The sequence below is a fragment of the Triticum aestivum genome, chromosome 5A (assembly GCF_018294505.1).
Source record: "Triticum aestivum cultivar Chinese Spring chromosome 5A, IWGSC CS RefSeq v2.1, whole genome shotgun sequence".
Lineage (NCBI taxonomy): Eukaryota > Viridiplantae > Streptophyta > Magnoliopsida > Poales > Poaceae > Triticum > Triticum aestivum.
Genome location: NC_057806.1, coordinates 81,804,830 through 81,818,620, shown reverse-complemented (window position 1 = coordinate 81,818,620; position 13,791 = coordinate 81,804,830).

Genomic DNA, 13,791 nt, shown 5'->3' with positions numbered 1-13,791 from the left:
TAATTGCTGCACAGAAGAATTATGTCCTTGATGCACCGTTAGGTGAAGGACCTATTGCAGGAGCAGATGCAGATGTTATGAACGTTTGGCAAGCTCGGTATGATGACTACTTGATAGTTTAGTGTGCCACGCTTTATGGCTTAGAACCGGGACTTCAAAAACATTTTGAACGCCATGGAGCATATAAGATGTTCCTAGAGCTTAAATTGGTATTTCAGACTCATGCCCGAGTCGAGAGGTATGAGAGCTCTGACAAGTACTTTGCCTACAAGATGGAGGAAAATAGCTCAACTAGTGATCATGTGCTCAGAATGTTTGAATACTACAATCGCTTGAATCAAGTGGGAGTTAATCTTCCTGATAAGATAGTGATTGACAGAGTTCTCTAGTCACTATCACCAAGTTACTGGAACTTCATGATGAACTATAATATGCAAGGGATGACGAAAATGATTCCCGAGCTCTTCACGATGCTAAAAATCAGTGAAGGTAGAAATCAAGAAAGAGCATCAAGTGTTGATGGTTAACAAGACCACTAGTTTCAAGAAAAGGGGCAAAGGAAAAGAAATGGAACTTTGAGAAAGAATGGAAAGCAAGTTGCCACTCCCGTGAAGAAACCCAAAGCTAGACCTAAGCCTGAGACTGAGTGCTTCTACTGCAAAGGGAGTGGTCACTAGAAGTGGAACTACCCCAAATACTTGGCGGATAAGAAGGATGGCAGAGTGCACAAAAGTATATATGATATACATGTTATTGATGTGTACTTTACTAGTGTTCATAGTAACCCCTGGGTACTTGATACTGGTTCAGTTGCTATGATTATTAACTCAAAACAGGAGTTACAAAATGAACAAAGACTAGTTGAGGGCGAGGTGATGATGTATGTTGGAAATAATTCCAAAGGTTGATAAGATCACCATCGTACACTCCCTTTACCTTCCGGATTAGTGTTGAACCTAAAATAAATGTTATTTGGTGTTTGCGTTGAGCATAATATGACTGGATCATGTTTATTGCAATACGGTTATTCATTTAAGTCAAAGAATAATTGTTATTCTGTTTACATGAATAAAACCTTCTGTGGTCACACACCCAAGGTGAATGGTTTACTGAATCTCGATCGTACTGATACACATATTCAAAATATTTATGCCAAAAGATGCCATGTTGATAATGATAGTGCAACATATTTGTGGCACTGTCGTTTAGGTCATATTGGTGTAAAGCGCATGAAGAAACTCCATGCTGATGGGCTTTTGGAATCACTTGATTATGAATCACTTGATTCTTGCGAACCATGCCTCATGGAAAAGATGACTAAGACTCTGTTCTCTGGAACAATGGAGCGAGCAAAAGACTTGTTCGAAATAATACATACTGGTGTATTGATGTTGGAAATATGCCCTAGAGGCAATAATAAATTAGTTATTACTATATTTCCTTGTTCATGATAATCGTTTATTATCCATGCTAGAATTGTATTGATAGGAAACTCAGATACATGTGTGGATACATAGAAAACACCATGTCCCTAGTAAGCCTCTAGTTGACTAGCTCGTTGATCAATAGATGGTTACGGTTTCCTGACCATGGACATTGGATGTCGTTGATAATGGGATCACATCATTGGGAGAATGATGTGATGGACAAGACCCAATTTTAAGCCTAGCACAAACATCGTGTAGTTCGTATGCTAAAGCTTTTCTAATGTCAAGTATCATTTCCTTAGACCATGAGATTGTCCAAATCCCGGATACCGTAGGAATACTTTGGGTGTGCCAAACGTCACAACATAACTGGGTGGCTATAAAGGTACACTACAGGTATCTTCGAAAGTGTCTGTTGGGTTGGCACGAATCGAGACTGGGATTTGTCACTCCGTGTAAACGGAGAGATATCTCTGGGCCCACTCGGTAGGACATCATCATAATGTGCACAATGTGATCAAGGAGTTGATCACGGGATGATGTGTTATGGAACGAGTAAAGAGACTTGCCGGTAACGAGATTGAACAAGGTATAGGGATACCGACGATCGAATCTCGGGCAAGTACAATACCGCTAGACACAGGGAATTGAATATGGGATTGATCGAATCCTCCACATCGTGGTTCATCCGATGAGATCATCGTGGAACATGTGGGAACCAACATGGGTATCCAGATCCCGCTGTTGGTTATTGACCGGAGAAGGTCTCGGTCATGTTTGCATGGTTCCCGAACCCGTAGGGTCTACACACTTAAGGTTCGATGACGCTAGGGTTATAAAGGAAGTTTGTATGTGGTTACCGAATGTTGTTCGGAGTCCCGGATGAGATCCCGGACGTCACGAGGAGTTCCGGAATGGTCCGGAGGTAAAGATTTATATATGGGAAGTCCTATTTGTTGGAAATATGCCCTAGAGGCAATAATAAAAGCATTATTATTATATTTCCTTGTTCATGATAATTGTCTTTATTCATGCTATAATTGTGTTATCCGGAAATCGTAATACATGTGTGAATAACAGACACCAACATGTCCCTAGTAAGCCTCTAGTTGACTAGCTCGTTGATCAACAGATATTCATGGTTTCCTGACTATGGACATTGGATGTCATTGATAACGAGATCACATCATTAGGAGAATGATGTGATGGACAAGACCCAATCCTAAACATAGCTTAAAGATCATATAGTTTGTTTGCTAGAGTTTTTCCAATGTCAAAGTATCTTTTCCTTAGACCATGAGATCGTGTAACTCCCGGATACCGTAGGAGTGCTTTGGGTATACCAAACGTCACAACGTAACTGGGTGACTATAAAGGTAGACTGCGGGTATCTCCGAAAGTGTCTGTTGGGTTGACACGGATCAAGACTGGGATTTGTCACTCCGTATGACGGAGAGGTATCACTGGGCCCACTCGGTAATGCATCATCATAATGAGCTCAAAGTGACCAAGTGTCTGGTCACGGGATCATGCATTACGGTACGAGTAAAGTGACTTGCCGGTAACGAGATTGAACGAGGTATTGGGATACCGACGATCGAATCTCGGGCAAGTAACATATCGATTGACAAAGGGAATTGTATACGGGGTTGCTTGAATCCTCGACATTGTGGTTCATCCGATGAGATCATCGTGGAGTATGTGGGAGCCAACATGGGTATCCAGATCCCGCTGTTGGTTATTGACCGGAGAGTCGTCTCGGTCATGTCTACATATCTCCCGAACCCGTAGGGTCTACACACTTAAGGTTCGGTGACGCTAGGGTTGTAGGGATATGTATATGCAGTAACCCGAATGTTGTTCGGAGTCCCGGATGAGATCCCGGATGTCACGAGGAGTTCCGGAATGGTCCGGAGGTAAAGAATTATATATAGGAAGTGCTGTTTCGGCCATCGGGACAAGTTTCGGGGTCACCGGTATTGTACCGGGACCACCGGAAGGGTCCCTGGGGTCCACCGGGTGGGTCCACCTGCCCCGGGGGCCACATGGGCTGTAGGGGGGTGCGCCTTGGCCTACATGGGCCAAGGGCACCAGCCCCAAGGGGCCCATGCGCCTAGGGTTTCCAAAGGGGAAGAGTCCCACAAGTGGAAGGCACCCCTAGGTGCCTTGGGGGGGAGGGAAACCTCCCTTGGCCACCGCCCCCTAGGAGATTGGATCTCCTAGGGCCGGCACCCCCCCTAGGCCCTCCTATATAGAGTGGGGTAAGGAGGGATTTTTCATCCATGCCTTTGGTTGCCTCCTTCTCCCTCTCCAACACCTCCTCCTCCTCCATAGCGCTTGGCGAAGCCCTGACGGAGTACTGCAGCTCCATCACCACCACGCCATCATGCTGCTGCTGGAGCCATCTTCCTCAACCTCTCCTTCCCTCTTGCTGGATCAAGAAGAAGGAGACATTACGCTGACCGTACGTGTGTTGAACGCGGAGGTGCCCTCCGTTCGGTGCTAGGATCTCCAGTGATTTGGATCACGTCGTGTTCGACTACCTCATCCCCGTTCTTTGAATGCTTCCGCTCGCGATCTACAAAGGTATGTAGATGCATCCGATCACTCGTTGCTAGATGAACTCATAGATGGATCTTGGTGAAACCGTAGGAAAATTTTTGTTTTCTGCAACGTTCCCCAACACTGTTTTGGTCACCGAAAAAGTTTCGGGTTTTATCGGTAACGTACCGGGACCACCGGGAGGGTCCCAGGGGTCCACCAAGTGGGGCCACCAGCCCCGGAGGCTTGCATGGGCCAAGAGTGGGAAGGGACCAGCCCCTGAGTGGGCTGGTGCGCCTCCCACAAGGCCCAAGGCCCAGCTAGGGGGAGAAAGGGGAAACCCTAGGCGCAGATGGGCCTAAGGCCCACCCTAGGGCGCGCACCCCTCTCCCCCTCTTGGCCGCCCCCCTCCTTCCCATCTAGGGCTGCCGCCCCCTAGGGGTGGGAACCCTAGAGGGGGCGCACCGTCCTCCCCTTCTCCTATAAATAGTGGGGGTTTTGGGCTGCCCAAGACACACGATTTGATCTCTCCCTGGCGCAGCCCTACCTCTCCCCTCCTCGTCTCTTGCGGTGCTTGGCGAAGCCCTGCTGGAGTACCACGCTCCTCCACCACCACCACGCCATTGTGCTGCTGCTGGATGGAGTCTTCCTCAACCTCTCCCTCTCTCCTTGTTGGATCAAGGCATGGGAGACATCACCGAGTTGTACGTGTGTTGAACGTGGAGGTGCCGTCCATTCGTCACTAGGATCTCCGGTGATTTGGATCACGACGAGTACGACTCCTTCAACCCCGTTCTCTTGAATGCTTCCGCATAGCAATCTACAAGGGTATGTAGATGCACTCTCCTTCCCCTCGTTGTTGGTTTCTCCATAGATAGATCTTGGTGGCACGTAGGATAATTTTGAATTTCTGCTACGTTCCCCAACAGTGGCATCTGAGCTAGGTCTATTGTGTAGATTCTATGCATGAGTAGAACACAAAGTAGTTGTGGGCGTTGATTTTATTCAATAAGCTTACCGTTACTAGTCCAATCTTGATTCGGCGGCATTGTGGGATGAAGCGGCCCGGACCGACCTTACACGTACTCTTACGTGAGACTGGTTCCACCGACTGACATGCACTAGTTGCATAAGGTGGCTAGCGGGTGTGTGTCTCTCCCACTTTAGTCAGATCGGATTCGATGAAAAGGGTCCTTATGAAGGGTAAATAGCAATTGGCATATCACGTTGTAGTTTTTGCGTAGGTAAGAAACGTTCTTGCTAGAAACCCATAGCAGCCACGTAAAACATGCAAACAACAATTAGAGGACGTCTAACTTGTTTTTGCAGGGTATGCTATGTGATGTGATATGGCCAAGAAGAATGTGATGAATGATATGTGATGTATGAGATTGATCATGTTCTTGTAATAGGAATCACGACTTGCATGTCGATGAGTATGACAACCGGCAGGAGCCATAGGAGTTGTCTTTATTAATTGTATGACCTGCGTGTCATTGAACAATGCCACGTAATTACTTTACTTTATTGCTAACCGGTAGCCATAGTAGTAGAAGTAATAGTTGGCGAGCAACTTCATGGAGACACGATGATGGTGATCATGGTGTCATGCCGGTGACAAGATGATCATGGAGCCCCAAGATGGAGATCAAAGGAGCTATATGATATTGGCCATATCATGTCACTATTATTTGATTACATGTGATGTTTATCATGTTTTTGCATCTTGTTTACTTAGAACGACGGTAGTAAATAAGATGATCCGTCATAATAATTTCAAGAAGGTGTTCCCCCTAACTGTGCACCGTTGCGACAGTTCGTTGTTTCGAAGCACCACGTGATGATCGGGTGTGATAGATTCTAACGTTCACATACAACGGGTGTAAGACAGATTTACACACGCGAAACACTTAGGTTGACTTGACGAGCCTAGCATGTACAGACATGGCCTCGAAACACAAGAGACCGAAAGGTCGAGCATGAGTCGTATGGTAGATACGATCAACATGAAGATGTTCACCGATGATGACTAGTCCGTCTCACGTGATGATCGGACACGGCCTAGTTGACTCGGATCATGTAATCACTTAGATGACTAGAGGGATGTCTATATGAGTGGGAATTCATAAGATGAACTTAATTATCCTGAACATAGTCAAAAGGTCTTCGCAAATTATGTCGAAGCTCGCGCTTTAGTTCCACTGTTTAGATATGTTCCTAGAGAAAATTTAGTTGAAAGTTGGTAGTAGCAATTATGCGGACTAGGTCCGTAAACTGAGGATTGTCCTCATTGCTTCATAGAAGGCTTATGTCCTTAATGCACCGCTCAGAGTGCTGAACCTCGAACGTCGTCTGTGGATGTTGCGAACATCTGACATACACATTTTGATAACTACGTGATAGTTCAGTTAAACGGTTTAGAATTGAGGCACCAAAAACATTTTTGAAACATCACGAAACATATGAGATGTTTCGAGGGTTGAAATTGGGATTTCAGGCTCGTGCCCACGTCAAGAGGTATAAGACCTCCGACGATTTTCTTAGCCCACAAACTAAGGGAGAAAAGCTCAATTGTTGAGCTTGTGCTCAGATTGTCTGAGTACAACAATCATTTGAATCGAGTGGGAGTTGATCTTCCAGATGAGATAGTGATGTTTCTCCAAAGTGATTACCACCAAGCTGCTAGAGCTTCGTGATGAACTATAATATATCAGGGACATATATGATGATCCTTGAGATATTCGCGATGTTTGTAGAAATCAAGAAGGAGCATCAATTGTTGATGGTTGGTGAAACCACTAGTTTCAAGAAGGGCAAGGGCAAGAAAGGGATACTTCATGGAACAACAAATCAGTTGCTGTTCTAGTGAAGAAACCCAAAGTTGAACCCAATCCTGAGACTAAGTGCTTTTGTAATAAAGGGAACAACCACTGGAGCAAAATTACCCTAGATACTTGGTAGATGAGAAGGCTGGCAAAGTCGATAGAAGTATATTGGATATACATTGTGTTAATGTGTACTTTACTAGTACTCCTAGTAGCACCAGGGTATTAGATACCGGTTCGGTTGCTAAGTGTTAGTAACTCGAAATAAAAGCTACGGAATAAACGGAGACTAGCTAAAGGTGAGATGATGATATGTGTTGGAAGTATTTCCAAGGTTGATCAAATATCGTACGCTCCCTCTACCATCGAGATTGGTGTTTGCGTTGAGCATAGACATGATTGGATTATGTCTATCGCAATACGGTTATTCATTTAAGGAGAATAATGGTTACTCTGTTTATTTGAATAATACCTTCAATGGTCTTACACCTAAAATGAATGGTTTATTGAATCTCGATCGTAGTGATACACATGTTCATGCCAGAAGATAGTAATGATAGGACCACCTACTTGTGGCACTGCCACGTAAGTCATATCGGTATAAAACGCATGAAGAAGCTCCATGTTGATGGATCTTTGGGCTCACTCGTTTTTGAAAAGTTTGAGACATGCGAACCATGTCTATTGGTGTATATGCATGAAGAAACTCCACGCAAATGGACCGTTTGGACTCACTTGATTTTGAATCACTTGAGACATGCAAATCATACCACATGGGCAAGATGACTGAAAGCCTCGTTTTCAGTAAAATGGAACTAGAAAGCAACTTGTTGGAAGTAATACATTTTGATGTGTGCAGTCCAATGAGTGCTGAGGCATGTAGTGGATATCGTTATGTTCTTACTTCACAGATGATTTGAGTAGATGTTGAGTATATTTACTTGATGAATCACGAGTCTGAATTATTGAAAGCTTCAAGTAATTTCAGGGTGAAGTTGAAAGATTGTCGTGACAAGAGGATAAAATATCGATGATATGATCATAGAGATGAATATCTGAATTACGAGTTTGGCACAGAATTAAGGCATTGTGGAAATTGTTTCACAACTAATACAGCCTGGAACACCATAGTGTGATGGTGTGTCCGAACATCATAACTGCACCCTATTGGATATGATGCATACCATGATGTCTCTTATCGAATTACCACGATAGTTCATGGGTTAGGCATTAGAGACAACCGCATTCACTTTAAATAGGGCACCACGTAATTCCGATGAGATGACACCGTATGAACTATGGTTTAGAGAAACCTAAGCTGTCATTTCTTAAAAGTTTGGGGCTGCGACGCTTATGTGAAAAAGTTTTAGGCTGATAAGCTTGAACCCAAAGCGGATAAATGCATCTTCATAGGACACCCAAAACAGTTGGGTATACCTCCTGTCTCAGATCCGAAAGCAATAAGGGGTTGTTTCTAGAATCGGGTCCTTTCTCGAGGAAAAGTTTCTCTCGAAAGAATTGAGTGGGAGGATGGTGGAGACTTGATGAGGTTATTGAACCGTCTCTTCAACTAGTGTGTGGCAGGGCACAGGAAGTCGTTCCTGTGGCACCTACACCAATTGAAGTGTAAGCTTATGATAGTGATCATGAAACTTCAGATCAAGTCACTAACAAACCTCGTGGGATGACAAGGATGTGTACTACTTCAGAGTGGTAAGTAATCCTGTCTTGGAAGTCATGTTGCTAGACAACAATGAACCTACGAGCCATGGAGAAGCGATGGTGGGCCCGGATTCCGATAAATGGCTCGAGGCCATAAAATCCGAGAGAGGATCCATGTATGAAAACAAAGTGTAGACTTTGGCAGAACGGCTCGATGGTCGTAAGGTTGTTGAGTACAGATGGATTTTAAAAGGAAGACGGACAATGATGGTAAGTATCACCATTAAGAAAGCTCGACTTGTCGTTAAGATTTTTTCCGACAAGTTCAAGGAGTTGACTATGATGAGACTTTCTCACTCCTAGCGATGCTAAGAGTCTGTTGGACTTATATTAGTGATTACTGCATTATTTATGGAATCTTGCAGATAGGATGTCAAAACATTGTTTCCTCGACGATTTTCTTGAGGAAAGGTTGTATGTGATACAACCGGAAGGTTTTGTCAATCCTGAAAGATGCTAATAAGTATGCAAAGCTCCAGCAATCCTTCTAAGGACTGGAGTAAGCATCTCGGAGTTGGAATGTATGCTTTGATGAGATGATCAAAGATTTTGGGTGTATAGAAAGTTTATGAGAAACTTGTATTTCCAAAGAAGTGAGTGGGAGCACTATAGAATTTCTGATGAGTATATGTTGTTGACATATTGTGGATCAGAAATGACGTAGAATTTCTGGAAAGCATATAGGGTCATTTGAAAGGTGTTTTCAATGGAAAACCTGGATTAAGCTACTTGAACATTAAGCATCAAGATCTATAAGGATAGATCAAAAACGCTTAATGGTACTTTCAAATGAGCACATACCTTGACATGATCTTGAAGGTGTTCAAGATGGATCAGCCAAAGAAGGATTTCTTGCCTGAGTTGTAAGGTATGAAGTTAAGACTTAAAGCTCGACCACGGCAGAAGAAAGAGGAAGGACGAAGGTCGTCCCCTATGCTTTTGTCATAGGCTCTATACGGTATGCCATGCTAAGTACCGCACCTGATGTGTGCCTTGCCACATGTCTGGCAAGAGGGTATAAAGGTGATCCAAGAGTGGATCACTAGATAGCGGTCAAAAAATTGTCCTTGGAGTAATAAGGACATGTTTCTCGATTATGGAGGTGATAAAGAGTTCGGCGTAAAGGGTTACATCGATGCAAGCTTTAACACCTATCTGAATGACTCTGAGTAGCAAACCGGATATGTATAGTGGAGCAACCATTTGGAATAGCTCCAAGTGGAGCGTGGAAGCAACATTTATAATATGACCTAGAGATTTGCGAAGTACATACGGATCTGAATGTTGTAGGCCCATTGACTAAAACCTCTCTCACAAGCAAAACATGATCAAACCCAGAACTCATTGAGTCTTAATCACATGATGATGTGAACTAGTTTAGTGACACTAGTAAACTCTTTGGATGTTGGTCACATGGCGATGTGACCTGTGAGTGTTAATCACATGACGATGTGAACTAGATTATTGACTCTAGTGCAAGTGGGAGACTGTTGGAAATATGCCCTAGAGGCAATAATAAATTAGTTATTATTATATTTCCTTGTTCATGATAATCGTTTATTATCCATGCTAGAATTGTATTGATAGGAAACTCAGATACATGTGTGGATACATAGACAACACCATGTCCCTAGTAAGCCTCTAGTTGACTAGCTCGTTGATTAATAGATGGTTACGGTTTCCTGACCATGGACATTGGATGTTGTTGATAACGGGATCACATCATTGGGAGAATGATGTGATGGACAAGACCCAATTCTAAGCCTAGCACAAAGATCGTGTAGTTCGTATGCTAAAGCTTTTCTAATGTCAAGTATCATTTCCTTCGACCATGAGATTGTGCAACTCCCGGATACCGTAGGAATACTTTGGGTGTGCCAAACGTCACAACGTAACTGGGTGGCTATAAAGGTATACTACAGGTATCTCCGAAAGTGTCTGTTGGGTTGGCACGAATCGAGACTGGGATTTGTCACTCCGTGTACACGGAGAGGTATCTCTGGGCCCACTCGGTAGGACATCATCATAATGTGCACAATGTGATCAAGGAGTTGATCACGGGATGATGTGTTACGGAACAAGTAAAGAGACTTGCCGGTAACGAGATTGAAAGAGGTATCGGGATACCGACGATCGAATCTCGGGCAAGTACAATACCGCTAGACAAAGGGAATTGAATACGGGATTGATCGAATCCTCGACATCATGGTTCGTCCGATGAGATCATCGTGGAACATGTGGGAACCAACATGGGTATCCAGATCCTGCTGTTTGTTATTGACCGGAGAACGTCTCGGTCATGTCTGCATGGTTCCCGAACCCGTAGGGTCTACACACTTAAGGTTCGATGACGCTAGGGTTATAAAGGAAGTTTGTATGTGGTTACCAAATGTTGTTCGGAGTCCCGGGTGAGATCCTGGACGTCACGAGGAGTTCCGGAATGGTCCGGAGGTAAAGATTTATATATGGGAAGTCCTGTTTTGGTCACCGGAAAAGTTTCGGGTTTTATCGGTAATGTACCGGGACCACCGGGAGGGTCCCGGGGGTCCACCAAGTGGGGCCACCAGCCCCGGAGGCTTGCATGGCCCAAGAGTGGGAAGGGACCAGCCCCTGAGTGGGCTGGTGCGCCTCCCACAAGGCCCAAGGCGCAGCTAGGAGGAGAAAGCGGAAACCCTAGGCGCAGATGGGCCTAAGGCCCACCCTACCTCTCCCCCTCTTGGCCGCCCCCTCCTTCCCATCTAGGGCTGCCGCCCCCTAGGGGTGGGAACCCTAGAGTGGGCGCACCCTCCTCCCCTTCTCCTATAAATAGTGGGGGTTTTGGGCTGCCCAAGACACACGATTTGATCTCTCCCTGGCGCAGCCCTACCTCTCTCCTCCTCGTCTCTTGCGGTGCTTGGCGAAGCCCTGCTGGAGTACCACGCTCCTCCACCACCACCACGCCGTTGTGCTGCTGCTGGATGGAGTCTTCCTCAACCTCTCCATCTCTCCTTGATGGATCAAGGCATGGGAGACGTCACCGGGCTGTACGTGTGTTGAACGTGGAGGTGCCGTCCGTTCGACACTAGGATCTCCGGTGATTTGGATCACGACGAGTACGACTCCTTCAACCCCGTTCTCTTGAACGCTTCTGCATAGCGATCTACAAGGGTATGTAGATGCACTCTCCTTCCCCTCGTTGCTGGTTTCTCCATAGATAGATCTTGGTGGCTGAAAGCACAAGTGCTCCCTAGGTGGTTTTGATAATTGATGATAACATATCTCTTGTTGGACTAACATTTCTATCTAGCATGTTTCAGATAAGTTCAACAATGGAGTGGCATGGACTAAAGGTTGTGGGAACTCCTTCAAGATGCTAATGACAAAGGATTGGCTCAAGCTCAAAAGCTCAAGACTCTTCATTTTATATTTTAGTGATCCAAGATCACATTGAGTCTTTAGGAAAAGCCAATACTATCAAGGAGGGATGAGGTGTTGCTTAATGAGCCTCTTGCTTCATGTGCTTAGTGATATGCTCCAAAACCCTCAACTACTTTCCCATATCCACATATGACCTAAACCCAAAGCCAAACTCGGTCCTACCGATTCTTTCTATCCGGCGCCACCGAGTTTCACTTGTCATAAGCCACTACCAAACCCTAGCAAATCGGTTCTACCGATAGGGATCTCGGTCTCACCGAGATGGGATTGCAAACTCTATGTTTCCCTTTCGTAACTTTTCGGTCTCATCGAAAGAGCGAATCGGTCCCACCGAGATTGCAATGTAAATTCAATGTTTTCTTTTTGTAACTTTTCGGTCTCACCGAAAGAGAAAATCAGTCCCACCGAGTTTGCCTGACCAACTCTCTGGTTAGCTAATTACCAAAATCGGTCTCACCGAGTTTGTGTAATCGGTCTCACCGAGATTACGTTATGCCCAAACCCTAACCATATCGGTCCTACCAAGTTGCATGTCAGTCCCACCGAAAATCTCTAACGATCAGTAGGTTTACCTTTCGATCCGACCGAGTTTGTTGATTCGGTCCCACCGAGATTGGAAAACTGTGTGTAACGGTTGGATTTTGTGTGGAGGCTATATATACCCCTCCACCTCCTCTTCACTCGTGGAGAGAGCCATCAGAACACATACACAATTCCAACTCATATGTTCTGAGAGAGAACCACCTACTCATGTGTTGAGACCAAGATATTCCATTCCTACCATATGAATCTTGATCTCTAGCCTTCCCAAGTTGCTTTCCACTCAAAACTTCTTTCCACCAAATCCAAATCCTATGAGAGAGAGTTGAGTGTTGGGGAGACTATCATTTGAAGCACAAGAGCAAGGAGTTCATTACCTACACACCATTTGTTACTTCTTGGAGAGTGGTGTCTCCTAGATTGGCTAGGTGTTACTTGGGAGCCTTCGACAAGATTGTGGAGTTGAACCATGAAGTTTGTAAGGGCAAGGAGATCGCCTACTTCATGAAGATCTACCGCTAGTGAGGCAAGTCCTTCGTGGGCGATGGCCATGGTGGGATAGACAAGGTTGCTTCTTCGTGGACCCTTTGTGGGTGGTTACTTCTTCGTGGACCCTTTGTGGGTGGAGCCCTCCGTGGACTCGTGCAACCATTACCCTTCGTGGGTGGAGCCCTCCGTGGACTCGCGCAACCGTTACCCTTCGTGGGTTGAAGTCTCCATCAACGTGGATGTAGGATAGCACCACCTATCCGAACCACGGGAAAAACATCCGTGTCTCCAATTGCGTTTGAATTCTCCAAACCCTTCCCTTTACATTCCGCTGCTCATATAGTCTTTGCATGCTTGCTTGATATGTATTGTGTATGTTGAAATTGTGCCTAAACTCCACTTAAACCTAAAAAGCTTAAAAATTGCAACTTTAGCATTAAGTGTCTAATCACCCCCTCTAGACACATCTACTTCTAGATCCTACAAGTTGTATCAGAGCTTTGGTCTCCATTGCCTTGGTTTAATCACCATTGTAGGAAGATGGATGTGTCTATATTAGGGAGTCTTAGACATAGAGTGCCTATTCTTGATGGAGAATATTTTCATGAGTGGAAAAATGAGATGCTTGTAATCTTCAATCAATATCATTTGAACAAGTATATTGCTAGTCCTTGTGCACCTCACATTGATCCTTTGCATCCTACCCTTGATGAAGATATTGACATGATTCGCAATCTTAGAACTATTGAGCTCATCATTAGAGGATTGCCCAAAAATTTGATTGCTAGTCTGCCTAATCTTAATTGTGCCTATACTATATGGAAATTTCT